The sequence below is a fragment of the Oncorhynchus tshawytscha genome, linkage group LG13 (genome assembly GCF_018296145.1).
Source record: "Oncorhynchus tshawytscha isolate Ot180627B linkage group LG13, Otsh_v2.0, whole genome shotgun sequence".
Lineage (NCBI taxonomy): Eukaryota > Metazoa > Chordata > Actinopteri > Salmoniformes > Salmonidae > Oncorhynchus > Oncorhynchus tshawytscha.
In genome coordinates this window covers 91,650,292-91,666,406 of record NC_056441.1, presented here as the reverse complement: position 1 = coordinate 91,666,406, position 16,115 = coordinate 91,650,292, and the positions used below count along the sequence as shown (strand labels likewise).

At 40.1% G+C, this 16,115-nt stretch overlaps 1 protein-coding gene across 1 annotated transcript in view; it reads right to left on the bottom strand.

Moving 5' to 3' along the window:
- The window catches only part of tenm4 (teneurin transmembrane protein 4), a 718,236-nt gene extending 703,295 nt beyond the window's left edge, over positions 1 to 14,941 (bottom strand). The window contains 1 exon segment of the mRNA XM_042296535.1: positions 14,569 to 14,941. The gene's annotated coding sequence lies outside the window, so the exon portion shown is untranslated.
- Positions 14,942 to 16,115: the final 1,174 nt, after the last annotated feature.

Here is a 16,115-nt window from a genome sequence, read left to right as displayed (position 1 = left end):
CTGTATCTATTATCTAATGGAGGAGTCTACTGCATCTATTATCTAACGGAGGAGTCTACTGTATCTATTATCTAACAGAGGAGTCTACTGTATCTATTATCTAATGGAGGAGTCTACTGTGTCTATTATCTGACCTTATTGAGGAGTCTACTGTATCTATTAACTAATGGAGGAGTCTACTGTATCTATTATCTAACGGAGGAGTCTACTGTATCTATTACCTAATGGAGGAGTCTACTGTATCTATTATCTAATGGAGGAGTCTACTGTATCTATTATCTAATGGAGGAGTCTACTGTATCTATTATCTAACGTAGGAGTCTACTGTATCTATTATCTAACGTAGGAGTCTACTGTATCTATTATCTAATGGAGGAGTCTACTATATCTATTATTTAACTTTATTGAGGAGTCTACTATATCTATTATCTAATGGAGGAGTCTACTGTATCTATTATCTAATGGAGGAGTCTACTGTATCTATTATCTAATGGAGGAGTCTACTGTATCTATTATCTAAAGGAGGAGTCTACTATATCTATTATTTGACTTTATTGAGGAGTCTACTGTATCTATTATCTGATGGAGGAGTCGACTGTATCTATTATCTAATGTAGGAGTCTACTGTATCTATTATCTAATGGAGGAGTCTACTGTATCTATTATCTAATGGAGGAGTCTACTGTATCTATTATCTAATGGAGGAGTCTACTATATCTATAATTTGACTTTATTGAGGAGTCTACTGTATCTATTATCTAATGGAGGAGTCTACTGTATCTATTATCTGACCTTATTGAGGAGTCTACTGTATCTATTATCTAATGGAGGAGTCTACAGTATCTATTATCTAATGGAGGAGGCTACTGTATCTATTATCTAATGGAGGAGTCTACTGTATCTATTATCTAATGGAGGAGTCTAGTGTATCTATTATCTGACCTTATTGATCAGTCTACTGTATCTATTATCTAATGGAGGAGTCTACTGTATCTATTATCTAATGGAGGAGTCTACTGTATCTATTATCTCACGGAGGAGTCTACTGTATCTATTATCTAATGGAGGAGTCTACTGTATCTATTATCTAATGGAGGAGTCTACTGTATCTATTTTCTAATGGAGGAGTCTACTGTATCTACTATCTCACGGAGGAGTCTACTGTATCTATTATCTAATGGAGGAGTCTACTGTATCTATTATCTAATGGAGGAGTCTACTGTATATATTATCTAATGGAGGAGTCTACTGTATCTTATCTAATGGAGGAGTCTACTGTATCTATTATCTGGCCTTATTGAGGAGTCTACTGTATCTATTATCTAATGGAGGAGTCTACTGTATCTATTATCTGGAGGTGTCTACTGTATCTATTATCTAATGGAGGAGTCTACTGTATCTATTATCTAATGGAGGAGTCTACTGTATCTATTATCTAATGGAGGAGTCTACTGTATCTATTATCTAATGGAGGAGTCTACAGTATCTATTATCTGACCTTATTGAGGAGTCTACTGTATCTATTATCTAATGGAGGAGTCTACTGTATCTATTAACTAATGGAGGAGTCTACTGTATCTATTATCTAATGGAGGAGTCTACTGTATCAATTATCTAATGGAGGAGTCTACTGTATCTATTATCTAATGGAGGAGTCTACTGTATCTATTATCTAATGGAGGAGTCTACTGTATCTAGTATCTAACGGAGGAGTCTACTGTATCTATAATCTAATGGAGGAGTCTACTGTATCTATTATCTAATGTAGGAGTCTACTGTATCTATTATCTAATGGAGGAGTCTACTGTATCTGTTATCTGACCTTATTGAGGAGTCTACTGTATCTATTATCTAATGGAGGAGTCTACAGTATCTATTATCTGACCTTATTGAGGAGTCTACTGTATCTATTATCTAATGGAGGAGTCTACTGTATCTATTAACTAATGGAGGAGTCTACTGTATCTATTATCTAATGGAGGAGTCTACTGTATCAATTATCTAATGGAGGAGTCTACTGTATCTATTATCTAATGGAGGAGTCTACTGTATCTATTATCTAATGGAGGAGTCTACTGTATCTAGTATCTAACGGAGGAGTCTACTGTATCTATTATCTAATGGAGGAGTCTACTGTATCTATTATCTAATGTAGGAGTCTACTGTATCTATTATCTAATGGAGGAGTCTACTGTATCTGTTATCTGACCTTATTGAGGAGTCTACTGTATCTATTATCTAATGGAGGAGTCTACTGTATCTATTATCTAATGGAGGAGTCTACTATATCTATTATTTGACTTTATTGAGGAGTCTACTGTATCTATTATCTGATGGAGGAGTCTACTGTATCTATTATCTAATGTAGGAGTCTACTGTATCTATTATCTAATGGAGGAGTCTACTGTATCTATTATCTAATGGAGGAGTCTACTGTATCTATTATCTAACGGAGGAGTCTACTGTATCTATTATCTAACAGAGGAGTCTACTGTATCTATTACCTAATGGAGGAGTCTACTGTATCTATTATCTAATGGAGGAGTCTACTGTATCTATTATCTAATGGAGGAGTCTACTGTATCTATTATCTAATGGAGGAGTCTACTGTATCTATTATCTAACGTAGGAGTCTACTGTATCTATTATCTAATGTAGGAGTCTACTGTATCTATTATCTGATGGAGGAGTCTACTGTATCTATTATCTAATGTAGGAGTCTACTGTATCTATTATCTAATGGAGGAGTCTACTGTATCTATTATCTAATGGAGGAGTCTACTGCATCTATTATCTAACGGAGGAGTCTACTGTATCTATTATCTAACAGAGGAGTCTACTGTATCTATTATCTAATGGAGGAGTCTACTGTGTCTATTATCTGACCTTATTGAGGAGTCTACTGTATCTATTAACTAATGGAGGAGTCTACTGTATCTATTATCTAACGGAGGAGTCTACTGTATCTATTACCTAATGGAGGAGTCTACTGTATCTATTATCTAATGGGGGAGTCTACTGTATCTATTATCTAATGGAGGAGTCTACTGTATCTATTATCTAATGGAGGAGTCTACTGTATCTATTATCTAACGTAGGAGTCTACTGTATCTATTATCTAATGGAGGAGTCTACTATATCTATTATTTAACTTTATTGAGGAGTCTACTATATCTATTATCTAATGGAGGAGTCTACTGTATCTATTATCTAATGGAGGAGTCTACTGTATCTATTATCTAATGGAGGAGTCTACTGTATCTATTATCTAAAGGAGGAGTCTACTATATCTATTATTTGACTTTATTGAGGAGTCTACTGTATCTATTATCTGATGGAGGAGTTCTATTATCTAATGTAGGAGTCTACTGTATCTATTATCTAATGGAGGAGTCTACTGTATCTATTATCTAATGGAGGAGTCTACTGTATCTATTATCTAATGGAGGAGTCTACTATATCTATTATTTGACTTTATTGAGGAGTCTACTGTATCTATTATCTGATGGAGGAGTCTACTGTATCTATTATCTAATGTAGGAGTCTACTGTATCTATTATCTAATGGAGGAGTCTACTGTATCTATTATCTAACGTAGGAGTCTACTGTATCTATTATCTAATGTAGGAGTCTACTGTATCTATTATCTGATGGAGGAGTCTACTGTATCTATTATCTAATGGAGGAGTCTACTGTATCTATTATCTAATGGAGGAGTCTACTGTATCTATTATCTAACGTAGGAGTCTACTGTATCTATTATCTAATGTAGGAGTCTACTGTATCTATTATCTGATGTAGGAGTCTACTGTATCTATTATCTAATGTAGGAGTCTACTGTATCTATTATCTAATGGAGGAGTCTACTGTATCTATTATCTGACCTTATTGATCAGTCTACTATATCTATTATTTGACTTTAAAGAGGAGTCTACTATATCTATTATCTAATGGAGGAGTCTACTGTATCTATTATCTAATGGAGGAGTCTACTGTATCTATTATCTAATGGAGGAGTCTACTATATCTATTATTTGACTTTATTGAGGAGTCTACTATATCTATTATCTAATGGAGGAGTCTACTGTATCTATTATCTAATGGAGGAGTCTACTGTATCTATTATCTGATGGAGGAGTCTACTGTATCTATTATCTAATGGAGGAGTCTACTATATCTATTATTTGACTTTATTGAGGAGCCTACTGTATCTATTATCTGATGGAGGAGTCTACTGTATCTATTATCTAATGTAGGAGTCTACTGTATCTATTATCTAATGGAGGAGTCTACTGTATCTATTATCTAATGGAGGAGTCTACTGTATGGAGGAGTCTACTGTATCTATTATCTAATGGAGGAGTCTACTGTATCTATTATCTAATGTAGGAGTCTACTGTATCTATTATCTAATGTAGGAGTCTACTGTATCTATTATCTAATGGAGGAGTCTACTGTATCTATTATCTAATGGAGGAGTCTAGTGTATCTATTATCTAATGGAGGAGTCTACTGTATCTATTATCTAATGGAGGAGTCTAGTGTATCTATTATCTGACCTTATTGATCAGTCTACTGTATCTATTATCTAATGGAGGAGTCTACTGTATCTATTATCTAATGGAGGAGTCTACTGTATCTACTATCTAACGGAGGAGTCTACTGTATCTATTATCTAATGGAGGAGTCTACTGTATCTATTATCTGACCTTATTGAGGAGTCTACTGTATCTATTATTTGACCTTATTGAGGAGTCTACTGTATCTATTATCTAATGGAGGAGTCTACTGTATCTATTATCTAATGGAGGAGTCTACTGTATCTATTATTTGACCTTATTGAGGAGTCTACTGTATCTATTATCTAATGGAGGAGTCTACTGTATCTATTATCTAATGGAGGAGTCTACTGTATCTATTGTCTAACGGAGGAGTCTACTATATCTATTATCTAATGGAGGAGTCTACTGTATCTATTATCTGATGGAGGAGTCTACTGTATCTATTATCTAATGGAGGAGTCTACCGTATCTATTATCTAATGGAGGAGTCTACCGTATCTATTATCTAATGGAGGAGTCTACTGTATCTATTATCTAATGGAGGAGTCTACTGTATCTATTATCTAATGGAGGAGTCTACTGTATCTATTATCTAATGGAGGAGTCTACTGTATCTATTAACTAATGGAGGAGTCTACTGTATCTATTATCTGACCTTATTGAGGAGTCTACTGTATCTATTATCTAACGGAGGAGTGTACTATATCTATTATTATTACTGTTATTACTGTTCTGCCTAATTATTATATGACCATGCTGGTCATTTATGAACATTTGAACATCTTGGCCATGTTCTGTTATAATCTCCACCCGGCACAGCCAGAAGAGGACTGGCCACCCCATATAACCTGGTTCCTCTCTAGGTTCCTTCCTAGGTTTTGGCCTTTCTAGGGAGTTTTTCCTAGCCACCGTGCTTCTACACCTGCATTGCTTGCTGTTTGGGGTTTTAGGCTGGGTTTCTGTACAGCACTTTGAGATATCAGCTGATGTACGAAGGGCTATATAAATAGATTTGATTTGACTTGATTTGATTATCTAATGGAGGAGTCTACTGTATCTATTATCTAACGGAGGAGTCTACTGTATCTATTATCTAATGGAGGAGTCTACTGTATCTATTATCTAATGGAGGAGTCTACTGTATCTATTTTCTAATGGAGGAGTCTACTGTATCTACTATCTCACGGAGGAGTCTACTGTATCTATTATCTAATGGAGGAGTCTACTGTATCTATTATCTAATGGAGGAGTCTACTGTATCTATTATCTAATGGAGGAGTCTACTGTATCTTATCTAATGGAGGAGTCTACTGTATCTATTATCTGACGGAGGAGTCTACTGTATCTATTATCTGATGGAGGAGTCTACTGTATCTATTATCTAATGGAGGAGTCTAGTGTATCTATTATCTAATGGAGGAGTCTACTGTATCTATTATCTAACGGAGGAGTCTACTGTATCTATTATCTAATGGAGGAGTCTACTGTATCTATTATCTAACGGGGGAGTCTACTGTATCTATTATCTAACGGAGGAGTCTACTGTATCTATTATCTAACGGAGGAGTCTACTGTATCTATTATCTAACGGAGGAGTCTACTGTATCTATTATCTAACGGAGGAGTCTACTGTATCTATTATCTAATGGAGGAGTCTACTGTATCTATTATCTAATGGAGGAGTCTACTGTATCTATTATCTAATGGAGGAGTCTACTGTATCTATTATCTAATGGAGGAGTCTACTGTATCTATTATCTAATGGAGGAGTCTACTGTATCTATTATCTAATGGAGGAGTCTACTGTATCTATTATCTAATGGAGGAGTCTACTATATCTATTATCTAATGGAGGAGTCTAGTGTATCTATTATCTAATGGAGGAGTCTACTGTATCTATTATCTAATGTAGGAGTCTACTGTATCTATTATCTGACCTTATTGAGGAGTCTACTGTATCTATTATCTAATGTAGCCTGGTACTGACACCATGAGCCTGGTAGGACTGGTACTGACACCATGAGCCTGGTAGGACTGGTACTGACACCATGAGCCTGGTAGGACTGGTACTGACACCATGAGCCTAGTAGGACTGGTACTGACACCATGAGCCTAGTAGGAGGACTGGTACTGACACCTTGAGCCTGGTACTGACACCATGAGCCTGGTACTGACACCATGAGCCTGGTAGGTCTGGTACTGACACCATGAGACTAATAGGTCTGGTACTGACACCATGAGCTGGTAGGACTGGCACTGACACCATGAGCCTGGTAGGACTGGTACTGACACCATGAGCCTGGTACTGACACCATGAGCCTGGTAGGACTGGTACTGACACCCTGAGCCTGGTACTGACACCATGAACCTGGGAGGACTGGTACTGACACCATAAGCATGGTAGGACTGGTACTAACACCATGAGCCTGGTACTGACACCATGAGCCTGGTAGAACTGGTACTGACACCAGGAGTCTGTTAGGTATGGTACTGACACCATGAGCCTGTTAGGTCTGGTACTGACACCATGAGACTGGTACTGACACCATGAGCCTGGTACTGACACCATGAGTCTGGTAGGTCTGGTACTGACACCATGAGCCTGGTACTGACACCATGAACCTGGTAGGACTGGTACTGACACCATGAGCCTGGTACTGACACCATGAGTCTGGTAGGTCTGGTACTGACACCATGAGCCTGGTACCGACACCATGAGCCTGGTAGGACTGGTACTGACACCATGAGCCTGGTACTGACACCATGAGCCTGGTAGGACTGGTACCGACACCATGAGCCTGGTACCGGCACCATGAGTCTGGTCCTGGCACCATGAGTCTGGTCCTGGCACCATGAGCCTGGTCCTGGCACCATGAGCCTGGTCCTGGCACCATGAGCCTGGTACCGGCACCATGAGTCTGGTCCTGGCACCATGAGTCTGGTCCTGGCACCATGAGCCTGGTACTGACACCATGAGCCTGGTCCTGGCACCATGAGTCTGGTCCTGGCACCATGAGTCTGGTCCTGGCACCATGAGTCTGGTCCTGGCACCATGAGTCTGGTCCTGGCACCATGAGTCTGGTCCTGGCACCATGAGTCTGGTCCTGGCACCATGAGCCTGGTAGGACTGGTAGGACTGACACAGGGAATGTTGATCACTCAGGTGCTTTAACTCAGACAGGATATAGGGCTTTAAGATCTGACAGGATATAGGGCTTTTAGATCAGACAGGATATAGGGCTTTTAGATCAGACAGGATATAGGGCTTTTAGATCAGACAGGATATAGGGCTTTTAGATCAGACAGGATATAGGGCTTTTAGATCAGACAGGATATAGGGCTTTTAGATCAGACAGGATATAGGGCTTTTAGATCAGACAGGATATAGGGCTTTTAGATCAGACAGGGTATAGGGCTTTTAGATCAGACAGGATATCAGGCTTTTAGATCAGATGGGATATAGGCATTTTAGATCAGACAGGATATAGGGCTTTTTAAAATCAGACAGGATATAGGGATATAATCACTGTACCGTCTAAACCACTGAGAATCACTGTACCGTCTAAACCACTGAGAATCACTGTACCGTCTAAACCACTGAGAATCACTGTACCGTCTAAACCACTGAGAATCACTGTACCGTCTAAACCACTGAGAATCACTGTACCGTCTAAACCATTGAGAATCACTGTACCGTCTAAACCACTGAGAATCACTGTACCGTCTAAACCACTGAGAATCACTGTACCGTCTAAACCACTGAGAATCACTGTACCGTCTAAACCACTGAGAATCACTGTACCGTCTAAACCACTGAGAATCACTGTACCGTCTAAACCACTGAGAATCACTGTACCGTCTAAACCACTGAGAATCACTGTACCGTCTAAACCACTGAGAATCACTGTACCGTCTAAACCACTGAGAATCACTGTACCGTCTAAACCACTGAGAATCACTGTACCGTCTAAACCACTGAGAATCACTGTACCGTCTAAACCACTGAGAATCACTGTACCGTCTAAACCACTGAGAATCACTGTACCGTCTAAACCACTGAGAATCACTGTACCGTCTAAACCACTGAGAATCACTGTACCGTCTAAACCACTGAGAATCACTGTACCGTCTAAACCACTGAGAATCACTGTACCGTCTAAACCACTGAGAATCACTGTACCGTCTAAACCACTGAGAATCACTGTACCGTCTAAACCACTGAGAATCACTGTACCGTCTAAACCACTGAGAATCACTGTACCGTCTAAACCACTGAGAATCACTGTACCGTCTAAACCACTGAGAATCACTGTACCGTCTAAACCACTGAGAATCACTGTAAGGTCTAAACCACTGAGAATCACTGTACCGTCTAAACCACTGAGAATCACTGTACCGTCTAAACCACTGAGAATCACTGTACCGTCTAAACCACTGAGAATCACTGTACCGTCTAAACCACTGAGAATCACTGTACCGTCTAAACCACTGAGAATCACTGTACCGTCTAAACCACTGAGAATCACTGTACAGTCTAAACCACTGAGAATCACTGTACCGTCTAAACCACTGAGAATCACTGTAAGGTCTAAACCACTGAGAATCACTGTACCGTCTAAACCACTGTGACATTTATTTTAATATAACTAGAAATATTGTATTTCCAGCTGTTTGAAGCTGCTGTACAAAACCAAAAGTAAAAGACACAAAAACTAAACTTAAGAACGGGAAGCATAGAAATAGTGCAAATAGAACATAAACACTTCTTAGACTTGCTTTAAAATGAGAATGGCAGATCTATACCTCACATATCTATGTAAATTTGGTCAGGACTCCAAAAAGTTAAAATATACTTCTTTCTTCTTATTGGTGTCCTTTAGTCGTGGTTTCTTAGCAGCAATTCAACCATGAAGTCCTGATTCACACAGTCTCCTCTGAACAGTTGATGTTGAGATGTGTCTGTTACTTGAACTCTGTGAAGCATTTATTTGGGTTGCAATCTGAGGCTGGTAACGCTAATGAACTTATCCTCTGCAGCAGAGGTAACTCTGGGTCTTCCATTCCTGTGGCGGTCCTCATGAGAGCCAGTTTCATCATAGTGGTTATTATGGTTTTTGCGACTGCACTTGAAGAAACATTCAACGTTCTTGAAATTGTCCTGATTGACTGACCTTCATGTCTTAAAGTAATGATGGACTGTTGTTTTGCTTATTTGAGCTGTTCTTGTCATAATATGGACTTGCTCTTTTACCAAATAGGGCTATTTTCTGAATAGCAACTCTAACTTGTCACAACACAACTGATAGTCTCAAACGCATTACGAAGGAAAGAAATTCCACAATTTAACTTCTAATCAGGCACACCTGTTAATTAAAATGCATTCCCGGTGACTACCTCATGAAGCTGGTTGAGAGAAAGCCAAGGCTGTGTAAAGCTGTCATCAAGGCAAAGGGTGGCTACTTTGAATAATCTCAAGTATAAAATATATTTTGATTTGTTTAACACTTTTTTTGGTTACTACATGATTCCATATGTGTTATTTCATAGTTTTGATGTCTCAACTATTGTTCCACAATGTAGAAAATCAGTCAAAATAAAGAAAAAGCCTGGAATGAGAAGGTGTGTCCAAACGTTTGGCTGGTAACGGGAACTCCCATCCTGGCATCACAGATTTTAGGGGCTAATCATAGGGAACTGAATGTTAAATCTGTCACAAGAGACTAGGGAGTTTTTCCTTAGCCACCGTGCTTCTACACCTGCATTGTTTGCTGTTTGGGGTTTTAGGCTGGGTTTCTGTACAGATATCAGCTGATGTACAAAGGGCTTTATAAATATGTTTGATTGATTGATTGAGGAAGTCTAATCTCAGGCAACCTAATGTTAAATCTGTCACAAGAGACTAGAGGTAATCTGGATGAGGTAAAGCAGAGGTGCACAGCACCTTTAAGTGTCAGTTTATGTCAATAAACGAGGCTTGTGCTCCAGCTTTCTCGCGTGCCAGAGTTCCTTTCAGAGTCTGATGTGGAGTGACTGTATTTAGGGCAATTTATGGACAAGTAAAATAGAGGTGTACAGCATTTCACAAACACATGTCAATTTCCTTTCAATTCAAACTTGGCCTCCCTAAAATGTTAAAAAGGTCTTTGCAGTTACCCTTATTGACCTGACCACCAACGACTAAACGACTTGGCCGTAAAGTTTTATGAACAATTATGACACAAAATAAGTATCTTATATTAATTAACTCCTGGCAGAGGGAGACAGGGAGAGAGAGAGAGAGAGAGAGAGAGAGAGACAGAGAGAGAGAGAGAGAGACAGAGAGAGACAGAGAGAGAGACACAGAGAGAGAGAGACACAGAGAGAGAGAGAGACACAGAGAGAGAGAGAGACACAGAGAGAGAGAGAGAGACACAGAGAGAGAGAGACACACAGAGAGAGAGAGAGAGAGAGAGAGACAGAGAGAGAGACAGCGAGACAGAGAGAGAGAGAGAGAGAGAGAGAGAGAGAGAGAGAGACAGAGAGAGAGAGAGAGAGAGAGAGACAGCGAGACAGAGACAGAGAGAGAGAGAGACACAGAGAGAGAGAGAGACACAGAGAGAGTGAGAGAGAGACACAGAGAGAGAGAGAGACACAGAGAGAGAGAGAGAGAGAGAGACACAGAGAGAGAGAGAGACACAGAGAGAGAGAGAGACACAGAGAGAGAGAGAGAGAGACACAGAGAGAGAGAGAGACACAGAGAGAGAGAGAGAGAGAGAGAGAGAGAGAGAGAGAGAGAGAGACAGAGAGAGAGACAGCGAGACAGCGAGAGAGAGAGAGAGACAGAGAGAGAGAGAGAGAGAGAGAGACAGAGAGAGACAGAGAGAGACAGAGAGAGAGACAGCGAGACAGAGAGAGAGAGACAGAGAGAGAGAGACAGAGAGAGAGAGAGACAGAGAGAGAGACAGAGAGAGACACAGAGACAGAGAGTGAACCAAGTCATTGTTTTCTCTCCATTATTGTTGAGATGAGTTGAAACAAGCCAATGGTTTATGAGATGTAACCAACCAATCGGGCAGCATTGCAGCTGGATGCCCAATCCCCACACTCTGGGGCATTGTGAATGTACAGCAATTTGATAGTAGACTAAAATATAAAAACATTAATATGTTGATTCTTATTCAATATATTTATTTTTAAATAATATTTTTCACAGCAGTGAAGTTCATTCCTCTCTGCAAAAGAAAAACCACCCCGACCAGAATAAAAGCAGCTGATCTGAGCCAGATTGTTTTGTGAGCAGTGCGCCTGTTTGTCTTCATGCCCAGGACTGTGTGTGTGTGTGTGTGTGTGTGTGTGTGTTGCTGCCGAAGCTGTGGCCCTCTCGTCCCTCATTGCTCATCAAGCTGGACAATTACAGCCGCGAGAAAAACAGGCCATTCCTAACAAAGGTCAAGCTCCGACGGGACTTCTCATTTAACTCCTCCCTCGCTCTCTTCCTCCGCAGAGCAGAACTCTTGATTCCCCCGGTAGACCTGGGGTCAAGACACCGAACCCACTACAGCCTATTGCAGCACTTGTGGGCTTTTGCACAAAGCAGCCAAGCCCTTAGCTCTTAGGGAGCTCAACTAACAGCAGAGGGTTTGATTCAGCGCTAACGAAAAGAGGACATGATGTGAGGCTGAGGCTTGGGGGCATTCAGAAATAAGCCTGGCTCTGAATGCAACATGCCTATGACCAGATAGGTGATTCAGGAAAGCCTTTTTTACACCGTTTCAGTGTGTGTGTGTGTGTGTGTGTGTGTGTGTGTGTGTGTGTGTGTGTGTGTGTGTGTGTGTGTGTGTATTCAGAAGGTTTTCTGACCTCTTGACTTTTTCCACATTTTGTTACATTACAGCCTTATTCTAAAATAGATTAAATAAATGAAAAATCCTCATCCATCTACACACAATACCCCATATTGACAATGCAAATCATGCTTTTAGATATTATTGCAAATGTAGATTTAAAAAAACAGAAATACCTTGAGTATTGAAGGTCCCCTAAAACACAGTGGCCTCCATTATTCTTAAATGGAAGAAGTTTGGAACCCCCAAGACTCTTCCTAGAGCTGGCTGCCCGGCCAAACTGAGCAATCGGGGGAGAAGGGCCTTGGTCAGGGAGGTGACCAAGAACCCGATGGTCACTCTGACAGAGCTCCAGAATTCCTCTGTGGAGATGGGAGAACCTTCCAGAACGACAAGCATCTCTGCAGCACTACACCAATCAGGTCTTTACAGTAGAGTGACCAGATGGAAGCCACTTGTTAGTAAAAAGGCACATGACAGCCCGCTTGGAGTTTGCTAAAAGGCACCTAAAGTGGCTTCGGGACAAGTCTCTGAATGTCCTTGAGTGGCCCTGTCAGAGCTCGGACTTGAACCCGATCAAACATTTCTGGAGAGACCTGAAAATAGCTGTGCAGCAACACTCCCCATCCAACCTGACAGAGCTTGAGAGAATCTGCAGAGAAGAATGGGAGAAACTCCCCAAATACAGGTGTGCCAAGCTTGTAGCGTCATACCCAAGAAGACTCAAGTCTGTAATCGCTGCCAAAGGTGCTTCAACAAAGTACTGAGTAATAAGATAAATGTGATATTTCTGTTTTTTATTTTTAATACATTTTCAAAAATTTCTACAAACCTGTTTCTGCTTGGTCATTAAGGGGTATTGTGATGTTATTATGAGGTATTGTGTGTAGATTGATGAAGGGGAAAAACTATTTAATCAATTTTAGAATAAGGCTGCAACGTAACAAAATGTGGAAAATGTCAAGGGGTCCGAATACTTTCCGAATTCTGTGTGTGTGTGTGTGTGTGTGTGTGTGTGCGCGCGCGCGTGTGTATGCGTGTATCAGCACGCTTTCCTCATAACAATAACCAACCAAGGAATGCTGTTTATTTCCGTATATCAATGATACAATTGGAAATTACTATGACGCATTAATTATGACACTTCAAAACAGCTAAAAACAACACAAGAACGGCCAAAAATCACTCATTAAGTTCTTTGAACCTCCAATCAAATAAACCATTGTAATAAATAGTTCCCTAGATGATTTAAAGCTTTTGATCATTCAGATATTTCAGTATTGAATAAAGTTAATCTTATATAGGCTAAATGGTGTAGCAATGATTGATGTAATTGATTGATTCAAATCTTCTGGAAGTCTTAGTCCATAATAGTATGAAATAGATATTATTGGCATTGTGGATTAAAATGACATGGCCACCCAAGTCGCATAGCGTCTAGTATGTGCTGTTATATCGCAGCTTAGAATAAGGATAAACCCTGCTTGTAAAAAGTACTATGAAAATATACAGTACATTTCTGTCATATCTATTATAGGTTCAATTGATCATCCGACTTCATCCTCATCAGGATTCAGACTATTGGAATTGATTATTGGCTTTAGGTATCCGCCTCGATATAAAAGAGAAGGGAGTTAAGGGCTCCTCAGGCAGGCTTTAAGATACCTACCCCACGCAAAATGGAACACCGTGTTGTCTGCATCGACTCAATCACTCCCTGCCCAAAATTATAGATACATCGAAGCGATACATTGTGAAACATTTGATCAAATTCAAGTGTATTAAACCCGACACGACCTAGACATAGGCTTTGCAGCTAGACACAATTAGGCAACCCTTTCCGTAAAGCTACAGTAGCCCGGTAAATGACCATCGTCTTATAGGCTACAGGGACCGTACAGTTGTCTACCAAAGCCGTACATTAGCCTGTCTGTGTCAACATGCACAATTCAGCATTCTCCAATCGTTAAACTACATGAACACTTCTGAAAATGGGCTCCTTGTGTCGACTACCGATGAGAATTCTCATCTGCAGTTAACGTAGGCTTCACGATCCGGTACTCAACCAATAAATCACTGGACTCAACCGGAGCCCGAGCCCTGTACGCAATTTCTGCTGCATGATGCTCGCGTGCAGCTGTTTTGCAACATCATGCACATTTCCCCCAAATAAATAACCTTACCATTCTGAAGACACATCCAACGTATTCACGTCGATATTTCGAATGAATCGCCCCAAGACTAGAAAATGATTCCGTTCCGGTAGAGTTCTTATTTCTTCCGTTAAAACTGTAGATCAAAACAGCTCTGTCCTCGTCACTGCTGGACTCGCGGAACACAAATGTATCGCTATCACAGAACCGAAGGGGATCAATGGAAAAAGCAGTTTATGTATAATTTTTTTTAAATGAAACAACTACATAACCCGCTGACCTATTTGTGGTCAGAAAAACAACAACTAATGAACATCTGAATGGGAGATAAACGGCAGGAATAAGTCCCTAAACACACTGACACGTTGAGTCACACAGAGCACGGAGCGTCGGGAAGCTAGACCCAGCAGCGAAAGCCGAGGAATGGCAACCAAGCATACAACTCACGATTTACAAAATTGGTTCGTACCATGGAGGAGAAAAGGGGTGTGCGTGGAGTGGTCGCCCCCTTTGGTACCAATCTACACCTCTCCATATAATATTTCCTGACCGTTCTTATTATCCCTATCCAAAAATAGATGTAACGCAGATGGAGGTAACATTTGGTAGAGTACATATAGCACGCTTTAAACTAGTAGCTTACTGATTGTAGCCTGTTATAACCGTGGAATAGAGGGGGCTGTCGGAGCTAACCAACCACAAGAGAAAGCATAACTTCTGACTCAGCCAGGCTATTTTTTTGTAGGGTTTTCATTAGAAATTCGATAGCCGACATCGATAGACATTCATTTGATAATGAAACATTGTTTGATAATAACACAAAATATATTATTAACATGTATTATTTAAAGATGTATATTCTATAATGGGGAAATGACTCCACAGAGGTTTGGAAGAAGATTGATTTTATACTAAAATATAAATACATTTAACGTTTTGGTACCATTTTTCATTAGCTGAAATAAAACATCCCAGAAATGTTTCATACGCACAAAAAGCTTATTTCTCTCAAATGTTGAGCACAAATGTGTTAACATCCCTGTTAGTGAGCATTGCTCCTTTGCCAAGATAATACACCTGACAGGTGTGGCATATCAAGAATCTAATTAAACAGCATGATCATCACACAGGTGAACCTTGTGCTGTGGACAATAAAAGTATGCAGTTTTGTCACACAACACAATGCCACAGATGTCTCAAGTTTTGAGGGAGCGTGCAATTGGCATGCAGGACTGCAGGAATGTCCACCAGAGCTGTTGCCAGATAATTTAATGGTAATTTCTCTACTATAAGCCACCTCCAACATAGTTTTTAGAGGATTTGGTAGTACGTCTAATCAGCCTCAAAACATCAGATCACGTGTATGGCGTCGTGTGGGCGAGCGGTTTGCTCATGTTAACCTTGTGATCAGAGTGCCTCATAGTGGCAGTAGGGTTATGGTATGGGGCAGGCATAAGCTATGGACAACAAACACAATTGTATTGAATCGATGACCATTTGAATGCACAGAGATACCGTGACGAGATCTTGAGGCCAATTGTCGTGCCATTCATCCGCCGAAATCACCTCATGTTTCA